Genomic DNA, 14,682 nt, shown 5'->3' on the forward strand with positions numbered 1-14,682 from the left:
ATAGGGAGGAGAAGACATGCAACCGAAACCTGTGAAGAAAGAAAAAATGATTAGATATATTGTAAACAATAGCAACGTAAGTTAACTGCTGCATACATTTTAAGAAACAGCAATTGGATCAAAAACCAGAAGATAAAACATGAGAATACTGTAACCAGAAACAGAGTCTGAACTTAACCTAGCTGGAACTAAATGATGATGTAGTCTCCATTGTGTCAATGTGGAGAGAGTACAGGAAGCACTTCAACTTAATTGGATCCTCATAGGTGATAGTTTTATTATTGAATGTCACTTTAAACAAGCAAGGGTGAAAAAGACCATATTTTGCACCTAATGAGCTTAATTGCGGCCGCAATGCTAAAAACTCTTTGCGTCGATCAGCCGTCGGTTTGGCGTAATCCTGGGAAAAGAACAGAGAATTTCCTGACTAGATTATACGATTCATTGCCCTAGCTGCTGATAGAATCTTTAAGAGGTCAGTATATTCTAAAAAGTACAAGATCACTCCTCTCGGTTTGTGTGGCGACAAAGAAGATGTTTGTCGCATCGGTGGACCTAATCTGTGAGCTCTCTGTATATTCAACATGGTGCCCTCAGGTAGCTTAAGGAGCGTTGGAAGAAAGGATTTAAAGAAGGTGGGCGGATCCGAACCTTCTGTCTCTTAAGGAGGACCATAAATTTGAAGGTTATTCCGTCTATTTCTATTTTCCAACTGTTCAACTTGTTTGTGAAGAATGGAGACCTGTGAACAAAGGGATTCTGCTTCAGAAGTAGATGCAGATAAAGAGCCAAAGTTCTGCTCTAGCGTGTTGACTCGTTGATCCATTGCTGACCATTTGTCAGAGAGCATCTGAAGCATGGATTTGGTCTCTTCCATGAACAGACGTAGAGCTCTAATCTCCTCTAGTATTAGATCCATTGTGACAGAAGCAGTCTGTTTAGGTGGAGAGGGGGGATCTTTTTTCAATATTTTTGTAGAGGCTTTGGAAACAGTAGAGACTGTTGCAATCTGTGAAGGCAATGCACCTTTGGGCGAAGAAACAACTGAATCCTCCATGGATAAACAATTATAGGGTGAGCTGAGATGAATCAAACACATCCGAGGTGAAGGTGTAGACAACTGTAAATTTTTAGATGACCTGCCCATAGACCTGAGAAAAGCAGTCCAAAGACATAGAGTAGCAGTGTGTAGAAGAAGCAATTCCACATTAAGAGCAAAAATAACGGGAACCCAACCCTGGGGTAAATTGCCCTATTACTGTAAGCGCAGCAATATTAACATTAAGAATATGTAGTAGAGAGTAATAAATACAACCAATACATTTAGTATAAGTAACTTAGGGCCATATGTAGGTGGCAAAATACCGGTCGGTAACGGCCGATTTCGGCCGTTACCGACTGGTATTCGTAATTCCAGATGTAGGGGGCCAGAAAATTACCGATTCTGTATATTTACCGAATCGGTAAAGTACCGATTCGGTAAATGTACAGAATCTGAAATTTGGGATGTAGGTGGCACTGGAAACAGTGCCACAGGCCCTTAGAAATTCGTTATTTACCATGAAATACAATGGCATGGTAAATAACGAATTTCTGTGTACATGCACATCTGTGCATGTACACCTGTGCCATGTGGCACACATACATGCCCTAAGGGCATGTATGTGTGTCACATTGCACACAAGCCAAAATCAGGGGTGCAACAGGGTGTCAAAGTGACACCCTGTCCCCCTTGACAAATCGGTAAAATTACCGAATCGGTATTTACCGATTCGGTAATTGCCATTGATTCCTATGGGCCTCAAGGCCCATAGGAATCAATGGCAATTACCGAATCGGTAAATACCGATTCGGTAATTACCACATATTACTGATTCGGTAATATTTACAGAATGATTACCTACATGGCATTTACCGAATTGTAAATACCGAATCGGTAAAATTCGGTATTTACGATTCGGTAAATGCCATTTACCTACATATGGCCCTTAATGAGTAAACATACATTAAGCTAAAAGTCGTCACATCAATGGAGTAAAACATTAAAAGAATTCAGTCAGACTCTCAGAGAAAAAATAATTCCAGTCTCGAACTCGTGGTATATGCAGAGTTTCATGGAGAGCCTTAATAGAAAGTCAAAAATGGAGGAAAACTGAGGAAAATAGAAATAAAGTGGCAAATTACCACAATACTGAACGAGAAAACGGTGCAGCAGCAAGCAGCTCTATTCGTAGGGTGCACAAAATGGTGGGGTTTCCATGTGCAGCTGGTCGCGCTGTGAGGAAATTAAATATGGAAAAGAAAAGCATCCAGCAATCCATAGGGCATATTAAAAGTGCACCTACAGCATTGTGAGGGCATCCAAAGTCAGCAGGAGAAGGAGGAACCAGAGCTTATATTCAAACGTTGCGTAGAGCTCTGTCAGCGATGAGAAAGAGGACAAATGGCGGACGCGAGCTCAACGGAGATGCGTCCCCGTTCAGTAGGCTCAAAATACCTGCTATTGGTTTCAAAGAGCGACAAAAAATGGATCCTCCAAGTCCAGGGATATTTGCACAGCACCTCTCACATCATGAGGCGGGTGCGTGCGCGATGATGCCGAGAAAACGTCGCCTGTACCTCCGCCGCCGCGGGACAGTCACAGGAGCAACGCCATTCCTCTTTGGCGAAAGCCACGCCCCCACATCTCACTAAATTCTTGACAAAAACAATTGACACGCAAGGATGTCTTGCTTTAACAAACGGATGTCTTCTTTTAGCAAGCAGAATTCTACCATGTTTGATGTCTGTAACTTTACCGAGATACACATCTATACTGGACAAACGTTCACTACTGTCTCCGCCTGGCACGTGATATTTATGTCTTTCCTAGAGGGTCCATATGATGAGGTATCTTTGTATTATCCCAAAGAAAGGACCCCAGTTGACAACTTAATGCAGGCCATTCTTTGCACAAGATCCCATAGGCTCCAGCTGAGGAGCAAAGAGCACCAGCTTCAAGAGCTGGGTTGCTGCAAACCGTGAAGCAGCTTCTCTGGGCAACATTTTCTTAATTCATTAAGGTTTTCAGAGGGAAAACGGACGCATCTACCAGGTGCAGGGTGGACTGGAAAGAATTTCAATTACGCTGGAGTAACTGATGTAAATTTGGTAATCACGCGTTACTCCTTGACTAGGAATTACTGATAATATTGCGATTACCCCAGCTTGTTTAAGAGTAATTTGGGGTAACAAACCCTACACTAGAGCTCATGCTCACCATTCGTGTTCTGCTGCATTTAGGGTCATTTCTTGTGCATAATGCACCCTTAAGTACATTTTGGACACTAGGGTGCACTTTGTGCTAAGGATCTAGGGCTAGATGTAGGCAATTCCCATTTACAGACTCTTAAATACCGAATTTTATCGATTCGGTATTTAAGAGTCTGTAAATGGGAAGGGGGCATATTTAGGTAATTTTAAAATCTGAATTACCGAATCTGTAAAATTCGGTATTTACCGATAAAGTAAATACAGAATCGGTATTTCCCATTGATTCCTATGGGCTTTGAAGCCCATAGGAATCAATGGGAAATACCGATTCTATATTTACAGAATCGGTAAATACCGAATCCTGCAAGGGTGCCGGGGGTGTCACTTTGACACCCTCTAGCACCCTAGGTACAGGCTTGTGTGCAATGTGACCCACATACATGTTCTAAGGGCATGTCTGTGTGTCACATTGCACAGGTGTGCATGCACAGATGTGCATGTACACCTGAATTCGGTATTTTACCACCCAATAGGATTGTGTGGTAAAATACCGACTCTTAAGGGCCTGTGGCACTGTAAACTGTGCCACCTACATTTGTAATTACAGAATCGGTATATTTACCGATTCGGTAATTTACCGAATCGGTAATTTTACCGAATCGGTAAATATACCGATTCTGTATTTTTGAGCCCCCTACATCTGGAAACCCTAATACCGGTCGGAAACAACCGAAATCAGCCGTTTCCGACCGGTATTAGGGCTCCTACATCTGGCCCCCAGTGCCAAATGCCAGGAGTAAGTTGGGGGAAATTGTACCCCATTAGCTCGCTATTCACTTTCTGTTGCATTTAGCACTATTTCTTAGTGAAAAATGTAACCTTCTGTCCATTTTGGACATGAGGGTGCACTGTGCACTAAGAAAATAGAATGCTGCCTTTTCTGGAAGTATGTGTGCTTCTGTCATTGCTTTATTTGCCTTGTCTTTTAGAAAGTTTTGGTGTTGCTGCCTGCACGTAGCAGCCATTATTCCAGTTGCTTATGTACGGTATTTCCATGACTTTAGTGTACTTGTGAGTGACATTTTGCTACCAAATGTGTGACACTTTCTCACGAGTAAAACCAATCAATTAACCATGTAAAGAGCTGAAATATCGTACATTTGTGAACATCGCATACTTAATGTGCATTACTTCAGTGGGAGCACCCACATGGGCTCCCCACTGAAACAGGGGTGAATGTGCGAGCGTGCCAGTTTATGAAGTTGGAAATGGCGTGTGTTCACAATGTACGTTCTCAGCGTTTATCATACGTATGAAAAAGGTATTTTGAATACTTGTTATACCCTGTCAGAGATCAGAGTAAATCGGTACAACTTTAGTAGCAAACAGGATGTGGGAGCACACCGCTGACCTCTCAGGCAAGGTTCGCCCCTGGCATTCTGGTAAATGCAGTCTCTTTTAGCTCGCTCCAATATTTTCGAGTATTTCGCCAAGGTTGGCGCAGATAGTGCTGATCACTAGACACGTGTTTCTGGTTTATTAACCGTCATCAATAGAGAATACAGTCTTGTATTTTGGGGTTTGCTAGCAGTTGAAGCCTACAATACTACCTTCATAAATTAATTGCTAAAGTCAGCAGTGAAAGGGGATTGTGTTTTGCTGACGTGGGAGAATAAATGACAACAAAGCTCCCCAGAAACCTCCCATTCAATTAGAAAAGGCTAGGATAATTTCATGTTGTGACACTTCAGAACAAGCATCGAAATGAATTAAACAGAATTTTCAAGTTATGATCAGTATTTCAATGCTACACTTCCCTCTTTGCAACAGCTCTCGAATACTTTTAAAGCAGCATAATAAACACAGCTCCACTGGTTAACTAAGCACCAATGGGCTCCCAGGAGGGGTATGCATGCAGATGACCTTGACCTCCTGAATGACAATTATTTTGAAGAAACAACTTGTGGCTGGACCTAGTGCCAAACCCTGAGCTCTAAACAACTACAGAGCGGGTCTGTCAGAGCGGCTCCTGGTGTGCGCTGCACCAGGGGTCTTTCATAGCTAATTTCAGTACGGACACTTCATCACAATAAAGACAAAATTACTGCAACATTATTTCCAGTAGTTTCAACCTCCCACACTGGAATTGATGCTTCCGCTACCGTCCATCAGGCACTCATGGCCCTCAGAGAAGTACATCTGTTGGAAGGTCTCTTAAAGAGATGAAGTTCAGTACTCTACTGAACTTCTTCGCTTTGACTCACGTCACTTACTGTGCAAAGGTGATGCCACACAGATTTTTATTTCAACACAGGATAACTTCAGTTTTCATCAACATTGATTGTCTGGAGACCTTTAAATGTGGTGACTGGTACATAAGTGACCAGTGTGTATAGCGTATTGGGCGAATGTTTATCCTCATTGTGTTTTCCTGGATGGGCACACACGTATGCGTAATGGAACATTCCTGAGTCCTTTAGCCCAAACTGTTTTGTTCAGTCTGGTGTCTATGCGCACATCTGGAGTTCCCATTTCCCTAACTGCAAATTTACAGATTGCTTTCAGAGCACGAGGTGCATGTCACTTGAAGCCAACTCCACAGATTTGTTTGTGGATATTGATGGTGTATTTGCTAGTTAACACCTCATTCATGGCAGATGTACCTTTTTTCTTCTCCCCCCCCTTTCTTAGCAAGAGCCATATCGAAGCAGAGTCAATGACCCCACAGCGATGTGACTGGTGGTGCAGTATGGCTGAGGCATTACCATTGAGCTGTGCTCATTAGAATTGTAGGCTGCAGAGGTCTGCTGCTGACTGGCCTGCAGCAAGCTGAGCACCGAGATCCTGTGTGAGGAGCCTTTGTCAGTAAACAGCAGGCTAGGCAATGGCTGGGTATTACTTTTGTGCTCAGTGGCGGCCACCAAAATAAAGAGGCGATGGGCCAGCTGAAGGGGAAGTGGGGGGAACCCGCGTTGGGGGGTTAATAAAAACAAAATATAAAAGACACACTTACCTGGAGCCCCTGTCCGCCTCCTGCATAGTGCTCGGCCTTCCCCTTCCTGGTCCCAGCAAGCACTGGGGCCGCGTCACAGAGTCCCTGCAATCCGGCGCTTCTCTTATGGGAGAGCAGCACAGGGATTGGTATGAGCAGGTTGGAGAGACGCTCAGCTCAGACCAGGGTGTATGTGGGGGTTTCTCCAGCCCGACTGTTCAATACAGCCGGGCTGCAGAAACCTAAGTGCGCATGTGTGTTTTGGTCAGCCTGAGACGGCCGGCCTAACACATATGCGCACTTAGGTAGTACACATAGCACTCCTCCCCATTGCCTGCCCTTCATAGCGCAAGCTGGCTCAGAGCCGACAATTGAAAAGTAAAACAATGTTGGGTGACACTCCTCTGCCATTGCGAAGGAGCCACCGCTGTTTTTGCTGCAGCAGAGACTCCTATGGTGTAGCAGGGTTTCCGTTCTCCCACAGAACTGTGCACAGAGATCTAGAACCTGGGTGAGTTAGGGTGACCCAAAACTCACCTTAGTTTCAGAAATCCCCTTACCAAGCTAGCTACAGTGTCTCATCGGTAGTAATAACTTCCCAATGACTTAGACAATCCAGAACATGAACTTAGGGTACCTCAGGTATCGTGGAACACATGAACACTCTTTCGTTATATAATCATTACAAACCGAAACTGGGAGGCAAAGAACACACATGCAAGTTTGAAATGTTTATTTTTCAATGCAAAGTTCTCAAACGCAGTATCTTATATAATATCAACATACATATTATAAAAATCAGAGTTAGCAGCATAGTCACTAGTCCATAGTAAGCGAACGGTGATAGCATATTATAATGCAAAATCTATAGAAATCTGTATCACCTATATTTCGCGCACCCTATTTAGCATATTATATTATATCTAAGAAGGTCTCATTTGGGTTCTAGCAGGGCGGGCCCATACCTCTAAATTTCAGTAGGAATAGATCACATCAACAGCTACCAGCTCTCTGCATGCGAAGCATCAAGTGTGTATAATTTATTCCCTGTAACTCTATCTTAAACCCGCGTAGAGCCCAATGTTGGCAGCAACATTATTTATGTTATGTCTAATGTGGTGCGAGGATCAGGCTTTCAGCAACCTTGTGTTAGGTTATTCTTAGAGGGTGCAGTTCTCAGTGTGCAGACAGTTGTACCAAGCATGACTGATATCAGAGCAATAACATATTATTCTCAAATAAATCACATCTTTTGTCTAGGTTGAAAGCTACGATAACAATTAGGTGTTGTGTGCAAACTGAAGCCGAAGGAAAATATGTCGTTTAAACATTTAATAAACTCATGCTAACTTAACACAATATATAGAAACACAGTAACCATATGACACCCCCCAATGATCCGAGGACGGTTAAAAAAGGGAGAAAATATAAGCCAATACTATATGAGAGGCAACACATGAAAGCAGAGTTCAACAATATTGAGCCAAGCTAAATGTATATAAGTATTTAATCACAAAAATATGTATGAATGCCTATAGTGGCCACACAAAAATATAAAAATTCGAACTTAAGGCCGACTACAAGTTCATAGGCCTAGAACAAATGAAAGTCGAATGTTCGTAATAAAAAATGCACCATTCAGAATTACTAAAAAGTCACGTGCCATAATAATGAAAGTCTTCATAGTCACTCATGGGTCGAATGAATATGCAAAATAGGTAGCTACAGCTTCCAACATGAAATCACTGTCATCATCCGAAAACAGTTCAGCCATCCAATTAAGCAATGGGAAAGAACATACGTGCTCCTCCAGCACCGAATCCTCTAGCAACATCAGAGGACAACTCAGTGGGTTCTCGAGAACGCTATGTGCCAGAAAGTCATGCGCCGCTGCGGATATGTCCCACTGACCCATTAGTCCATGCATCGCTGCCACTGCCATAACCCTTTCGCCAGAACAAACCAACTTGTGAGCAACTACGGGGCCATTAGCTGATCAAAATCGACGTCAGGAGAAGTCGGTAAGCAGAGACACAAATCAATGGCCCAGTCGAAATCACAGCTCAGGCAATGTAAATGTAAATGTATGTAAATGTATAGGCATTTATATAGCGCACTACTTACCCGGAGGGTCCCAAGGCGCTTCGACCGCTGCGAAACCCTTCCTGGCTTCCCTGAGAGATTGTCCCTTAATGGGTATCTCCAGGGTGAGACCAGGCATCCCCGGCGGTCTGGTGGGGCCGTTAGTGAAGATGAGGCAAGCTAATGCCCAGAGTTGCCGAGTGTGATCGCTGATCAGAGTGGGCACCGAGGCGAGAGCATTATCGAGTCCGCTGACCCTGGTCCAGAAACCTGCCGCGCCGGGAATCGAACCCTGGTCCCAGGCCGTCCTCTGCTCTCGGGTCTGCCGCCTCTAACCAGTAATGAAACACAGGCTGGACACATGTGAAAAAGGACTCTAATTTTTCAATGTGTAACATAGAAAATGATGCATCTCGCATGGAAAGCATGCGCTGCTTGTCAGTCAAATTAAATGGGGCAAATAGTGATGTGACGTTCATATAACTCCAAGGCACTCGACCAGCCTTCAGAGTCTGTAGTGTCCAGGCAAACTGCATTACAGAACGCAATTGATTTTGACCATGATACAATACGGACACTTCATCATGTACAATGTCAACCACAGAAGACACAATATTGTTCAACGTGTAAATTCGGGAAGAAAGCGTGTTAATAGTGTTATCTACAACTGCAAGCACTTTTTCTAAATTTGCTTGATCGATTGCCCTCAGGCGCTTAGCAGCCTCAATTTGAGAAACTTTCCAAATTTCATTGTAAATTGCATAAATCCATCGTTTTGATCTACCTTTAGCTGGGCCTTTTATAAAATCGTTCAAATCCACATTTTTAGTTAATTGAGACAGATGTAGTTTAACTGCAGCCAATGTGGAATGTTGTAACCAATTCTGACACAGTTTCCCACAGAATAAGTTGTGACAGTATAATCTTCCTCAAAACGAGGATCAGGTCTGACGTCTGTGAACCCTTCAGCCGAACCCAGAAAACGGCGTTGGCAAGAATCAGCACTCCTATGCCCCATCAGCCAACCCTTGGAATCCAAACTGGAAACGTTAAAGGATGAATTGTGCAATAGAGATTGCAACTCATGAATGGACAATTCAGTATAATTACCCCAACCTAAATATTCCTCTAAATCAGGGATGATTGGTGTATTTAATTTTTTAGCAGTAGCCAATCCAAAGCATGTTGTTTGGAAAATGGATGAATTTAGAAACAACATGTGATTCGGGATGAGACATGCACGGTGCAAAGCCTCAGTGCCTTGTACCTGCCAATCTTTGGTACCCCAAACCGATTTAAGGTCAATTGTTCCTTTCCAAAACTCGTAGCCATCTACAGCTAATCTGTCTAGAAAGGACTTCGAATACAGCAATTTTGTATCGGTAAGTCTAACTTTGGACATGGACTTTTGTGTCATTTTGAAATAAAATGACTCAGGATTTGATTGATTAAAATCTGTGAAATAAGTGTATTTTTTCAGAAACGTACTGAAGCTGCCTCCTAATGGAGCAGGGCAATGTTCCCATTGTGTATAATTTACAGCAACCCTCCTAGAATTTGTCTTATGCAAAAAATGATTACCATAATGTTGAAAATAAAACAAATCACCATAATTAATAGAATCTAAATACAGATCCTCAGCATCGAAGGCAGCATAGTATTTCAAATCAGAAAACAATGCATCTACAGCCTGAATATCCCAATCATCAGAACGTATATTTTGTTTAATCACATCTCCCATGTTTACTCTAAGCACATTCGGAACATTAATCACTTCAGTGGGCCCATGTATTTGAAATCTAACCGCATCCCACACAATCCCATCAAGGACAGGCCAAGCAGTAATGTTGACTGTATTCAAGTTTCGTTTCAGTGTATGTGCTGAATGTGAAGAGGAAAGAGGGGCCAATGTTCCATTTAGGTACCGAATCCCTGTTCTTTCTTTAATGTAGTGACCATCGATCAGGCGGAAAAAATAAAACACAAAACCAATTGACATAAAAAGGTAAAATGAAAATAGGATCAACCAAATGTATGTCCAAGGGGGAATTAAAAAATGCTTTTTAAACAACGTGGCATATTTTGCAATAGTTGAGGGTTTCTTTGAAAGTTCCGAAACAGAGTCAAAAGAGAATCTGGACTGGTCGGCCAAACGGGTCTGTAAATCAGGCATCGATAAATCAGCAGGGTAGGTGTAGTTCAGCTCATCAATGTTAGTAACAGGAATAGTATTTAATAAAGGACTGGATATGGCAGGCATCTCGAGGGACACCTCCTGTTCTGCACCAGAAGTTATTGCTAGCACAGAGTGCCTCACCATGGAAGGACAGGATACAGCCGGTGTCATGCTATGAAGAATCGGCCACCCTGTGTGTCTTGACATTGTCAATAGAAATAAATCTTTTTTCCTTACGACCTGGAAGTGGTGGTAAAACGACTGTTCTTGTGCCCTTCACTTCAAGAACTCGAACCGGTGCTCGATATGAGGGACCAAACTCTTTCTTGTTATCGATCTTCTCCCGAACCAGTTCTCCAACTTGGGGTAGCCAGCCAACTACCGGGATCTGCAACGCATCATCCGATGGGGAGGGCAAATGTTCCTTTGCTAGGCTGCCTCTGGTCTTTTGTAGATCCTGTAAAACATTGCAATGTTCATCTACGTCAAAGACCGAGGCCTGGGCCTTGCAGTCTAAACCATTGAGGTCAGGGACGTACATCTTGATACCGAAGAGCATTTCGTACGGGGTCCGCCCACCCAGAGACCTTCTAGGGAGATTATTAAGCGCACGCTGCACGCCATTGAGGTGGGCTAACCAGTTTCTGCCAGTGCCTATAACTCGAGCTGTCAAAGATTGCTTTAAGTCACGGTTCATTCGTTCCACTACACTGTTACCCTCGGGCCTGTACGGACTTGAAAACTTGACTTGGACCCCCAACGAAACCATAGCATCCTTATACGCCTTAGAGGCGAAAGCCGGACCCTGATCCGAATGGAAGGTACCACAGGCAAAAATCCCTATTAAGACTCGCAAATCCTTGATGACAGTTCGTGAATCAGCGCTCCGATGTGGCCATACCCACACAAAGCGTGTGCATGAATCAACTGCTACCAAGATGTACTTGTATGCAGTATCAGCAGAAAATGGACCGCAGTGATCCAAATAAACGCATCCAAGCGGTTTATTAGAGATGTACAACTGTGTCTGAGGCGGACGCGCAGCAGTTGAAGGTTTAATCTGCTGGCAAATGTCACATTGAAGGACATAATCGCGCGTCTGTTTGTACAGTCCCCGCCACCAGAACCTTTGTTGTAGCTGAGTTACAGTGGCTGAGACGCCCGCATGCGCAGACGCCACACCTTCATGAGCCGCTGTAATCAAAGCAGCCCTGCGATCCGAGTTGGGAACTAGACGTTCGCCAACATCAGGAATTTTCACATAAGGAACCTTATCGGGACTTAAGTGGTATGTGTATTTAGAAGGGAACCCCACAGGATATTTACCTCCCTTCTCGGTTGCAGCAACAGCTGCCAAGATGTCATCATCTATTTTGCTTTTGGACCTCGTGACTGCTGCAACTAAGTATTTCGATACCGCTGACTTCGCTGCTTCATCAGCAAGCGAATTACCAACAGCGTGGACCCCCACACGCTGATGGCCGAGAGTATGAATCACAAACACGAGTGGCAACTTCTCTTTAAGTTCCGCCACTTGGACCCAGATCATTTTATGTTTTATTGTGCTACCTTTGGAATCAAGAAATTCATTCTGAATCCAAAAGAACAAGTTCTCATTGTAAGACTGGACACAGTAGTAAGAGTCACTTACAATCAAAGTCGTCACACTAGGATCTGCGTACTCCAATGCAAGCATCAGAGCACGAAGCTCCGCTAATTGTGCGGTGCAGTCCCCAAGCGTCAGCGTGTGCACGACACTGGACTTGAACTCATCGTTCACCATGGCACCGACCACAATGGCGCTAGCGGATACGTAGGCATGTTTAGAGCCATGCGCAACCTGCGCCGAACCATCAGTGTAAATAATACAATGGAAATCCTCCAACGGCCGCATTGCTAAAGGTGCAGGATGAACAAATTCATACTGTAAAAACTCCTGCGACCGTAAAGTGGCGTCAAAAATAAACGTGACATCATGGGATGTCAAGGATGCAGCCCACTGAATCCACCTAGGGTGCAAAGCTTTGGAATTAGGTACACTGGCTTTCGTAACTGTCTCCAAGGCAGGACACGGGGTAACAACCAACATGCGTTTTCCTTGTGACAGGGCACGTTCTTTAAGAATTGCCATCTGTACAGCAGTTAAAACTTTCTCCACAGTGGAAAAACGCAATTCAGCCGAAGTGTACAAGTGTGACTTGTAAGCAATAGGTACTGTATCTCCTTCATTAAAAGTCAGGTACGTGAAACCCACCGCCCCAGGGATAATTCTTATCACCAGGTTGGTTTGGTTATCACGAGTCTGTAAGTATTCAGAAGCGAGCAAATCAGCCTGCAAAGACTGCAGAATAGCTGAATGCTCAGGCAGCCAGCATGATTTGGAGAAAGATGGTTGTATCAAAGCATACCAAGGCTTGATACGCTGGGCATATTCCGGAATGTAAGTTCTCCCGAAATTCAAAAAACCCAGCAAAGATTGTAATTTTTTCAGTGTTGTCGGAGAGCGCAACTGTGCGCATTTCTCCAGGAAGTGAGGTGCTAACCCCTTTCCCTCGTTGTTAAGCTCGTAGCCGAGAAACAACACTGTGTACTCTGCAATGTGCGACTTTGCAAAGTTAAACTTGTAACCTATGTCAGCAAAGTTACAAATTATGCTATTCACTCGACACAGATGCTCCCAAAGACCGTCGTCTGTCAGATAAATGTCATCCAAAAATCAAAAGGGTAGGGAGGAGGAATAAATGTCCATTTATTTCCCCGGGTAGGTATAATGGTAATCAAGTGGGTGAAAATGGACACTTGTAACAATTCTTAACCATTGGATAGAATTACTATGGTATCCTCAAAAACTCAATGTGTGTTGGTATTGCGGTATATCTCTTTCATCCGCCCCTACATTGTAGTTTTGGCAGTTATCATAGGATACCATGGAATGTGCTGGGTGCCTGCCTCATCCAGAGGCTCCTCTGGTCTAGATTGCAGTGTCCAGAGATGAAAAATGTGCCCCCATTAGAAATAGGGTAAGTGCAAAAGAAAAAGGAAAAAGGAAATAAGATCGACGCCAGAAAACTTTAATAAATTGGTGAAGATCTAATGTTAAAAATTAATTCGGTACTTGTACTAGATCGAGTAACTGGATCTAGAAGTGTGGCTTTCCAAAAAGTGTCGACATGTTTCAGCCCCCTATGGCTCAACGGAGTCTATGGGGCTTTCATCAGGACTCACAAACAAACAAAACATAAATTGGTTACTCACACAATTCGTGTAGTAGTGTATGGGTTGATTATAGGAGGGTATTCATTGACCACCCAATTTCTTTAAACCTGTAAAAGAAATAGGCATGAACATTCTACACATGGAATACTATCATTGTGTCTTAGAGAAGGAGGGGGGGGGGGCTCCATAGTTAACTGTAGTCTAATCTTCTGGGTTACTGTATATTAACATAGTTTTATCATGTATATTAACATGGTGGCAGAGAACCTAGTCAGGCAGAGGAAAAAGCAGCTATGGCGAAGGGAATCTAGGCAGCGACAACTGTGTAAGTTGATACATACACTCATGGGTGAGTGTAGATGTTAATTAGTAAAGGCTTAAGAACGTGTATAAATTACTTCTCAAAATACGACCCCTGAGTTTCAGCGCCCGTGAGGCAAGTACGTCCGTGACTGGATGCCAAAGGGTGCGTGGTGCATAGGCGCCGGGACTCATGTTTTGCTGAAACTAGCTGAGCGCAGAGATAAACCAATCGTGTCATTAACGGGTTTGTAAAGAAAAAAGTAAATAAGAACCTGTCTGAGTCTTACCCAAGGACGTCAAATTAGAGACTTCGTCAGGGGACCACATAGCTGAAAGAGGGTGAAGAAAGAAGGCATCAGAATCTCCTTACCGCTAGTCAGGGGAATACCTCACTCTGTAACAGACGCCGCCATTACCCGCTTGTGTGGGCGATATCTCCGCTTGTGCTGACTCTGCCCCCGGATACGGAGCAGACGTCAGCGAGTGTTTTTATGTGATCGAATTGAACGATGTAACTTTATTAAGAGCGGTTGATACGGGAAATGGGAATACCGCTGAGAGGGGATACCTATAGGAGCAGTATAACTTCTGGTCCCGAACAGAGGAGCAATATCTTTGTTGTTACTATATGAATGTTAAAAGCGGTCTGGGCGGAGAACGG

The 14,682-nt window shown here is 43.6% G+C and overlaps 1 protein-coding gene and 1 pseudogene across 2 annotated transcripts in view; one reads left to right on the plus strand and one right to left on the minus strand.

The window, feature by feature from the left end:
* The window catches only part of WDR93 (WD repeat domain 93), a 693,419-nt gene that overhangs the window by 490,785 nt on the left and 187,952 nt on the right, over positions 1-14,682 (plus strand). The gene's annotated exons all lie outside the window — the stretch shown is intronic.
* On the minus strand, positions 5,574-10,114 carry LOC147733550 (large ribosomal subunit protein eL31-like; annotated as a pseudogene).

The sequence above is a fragment of the Lissotriton vulgaris genome, chromosome 2_1, assembly GCF_964263255.1.
Source record: "Lissotriton vulgaris chromosome 2_1, aLisVul1.2, whole genome shotgun sequence".
Classification (NCBI taxonomy): domain Eukaryota; kingdom Metazoa; phylum Chordata; class Amphibia; order Caudata; family Salamandridae; genus Lissotriton; species Lissotriton vulgaris.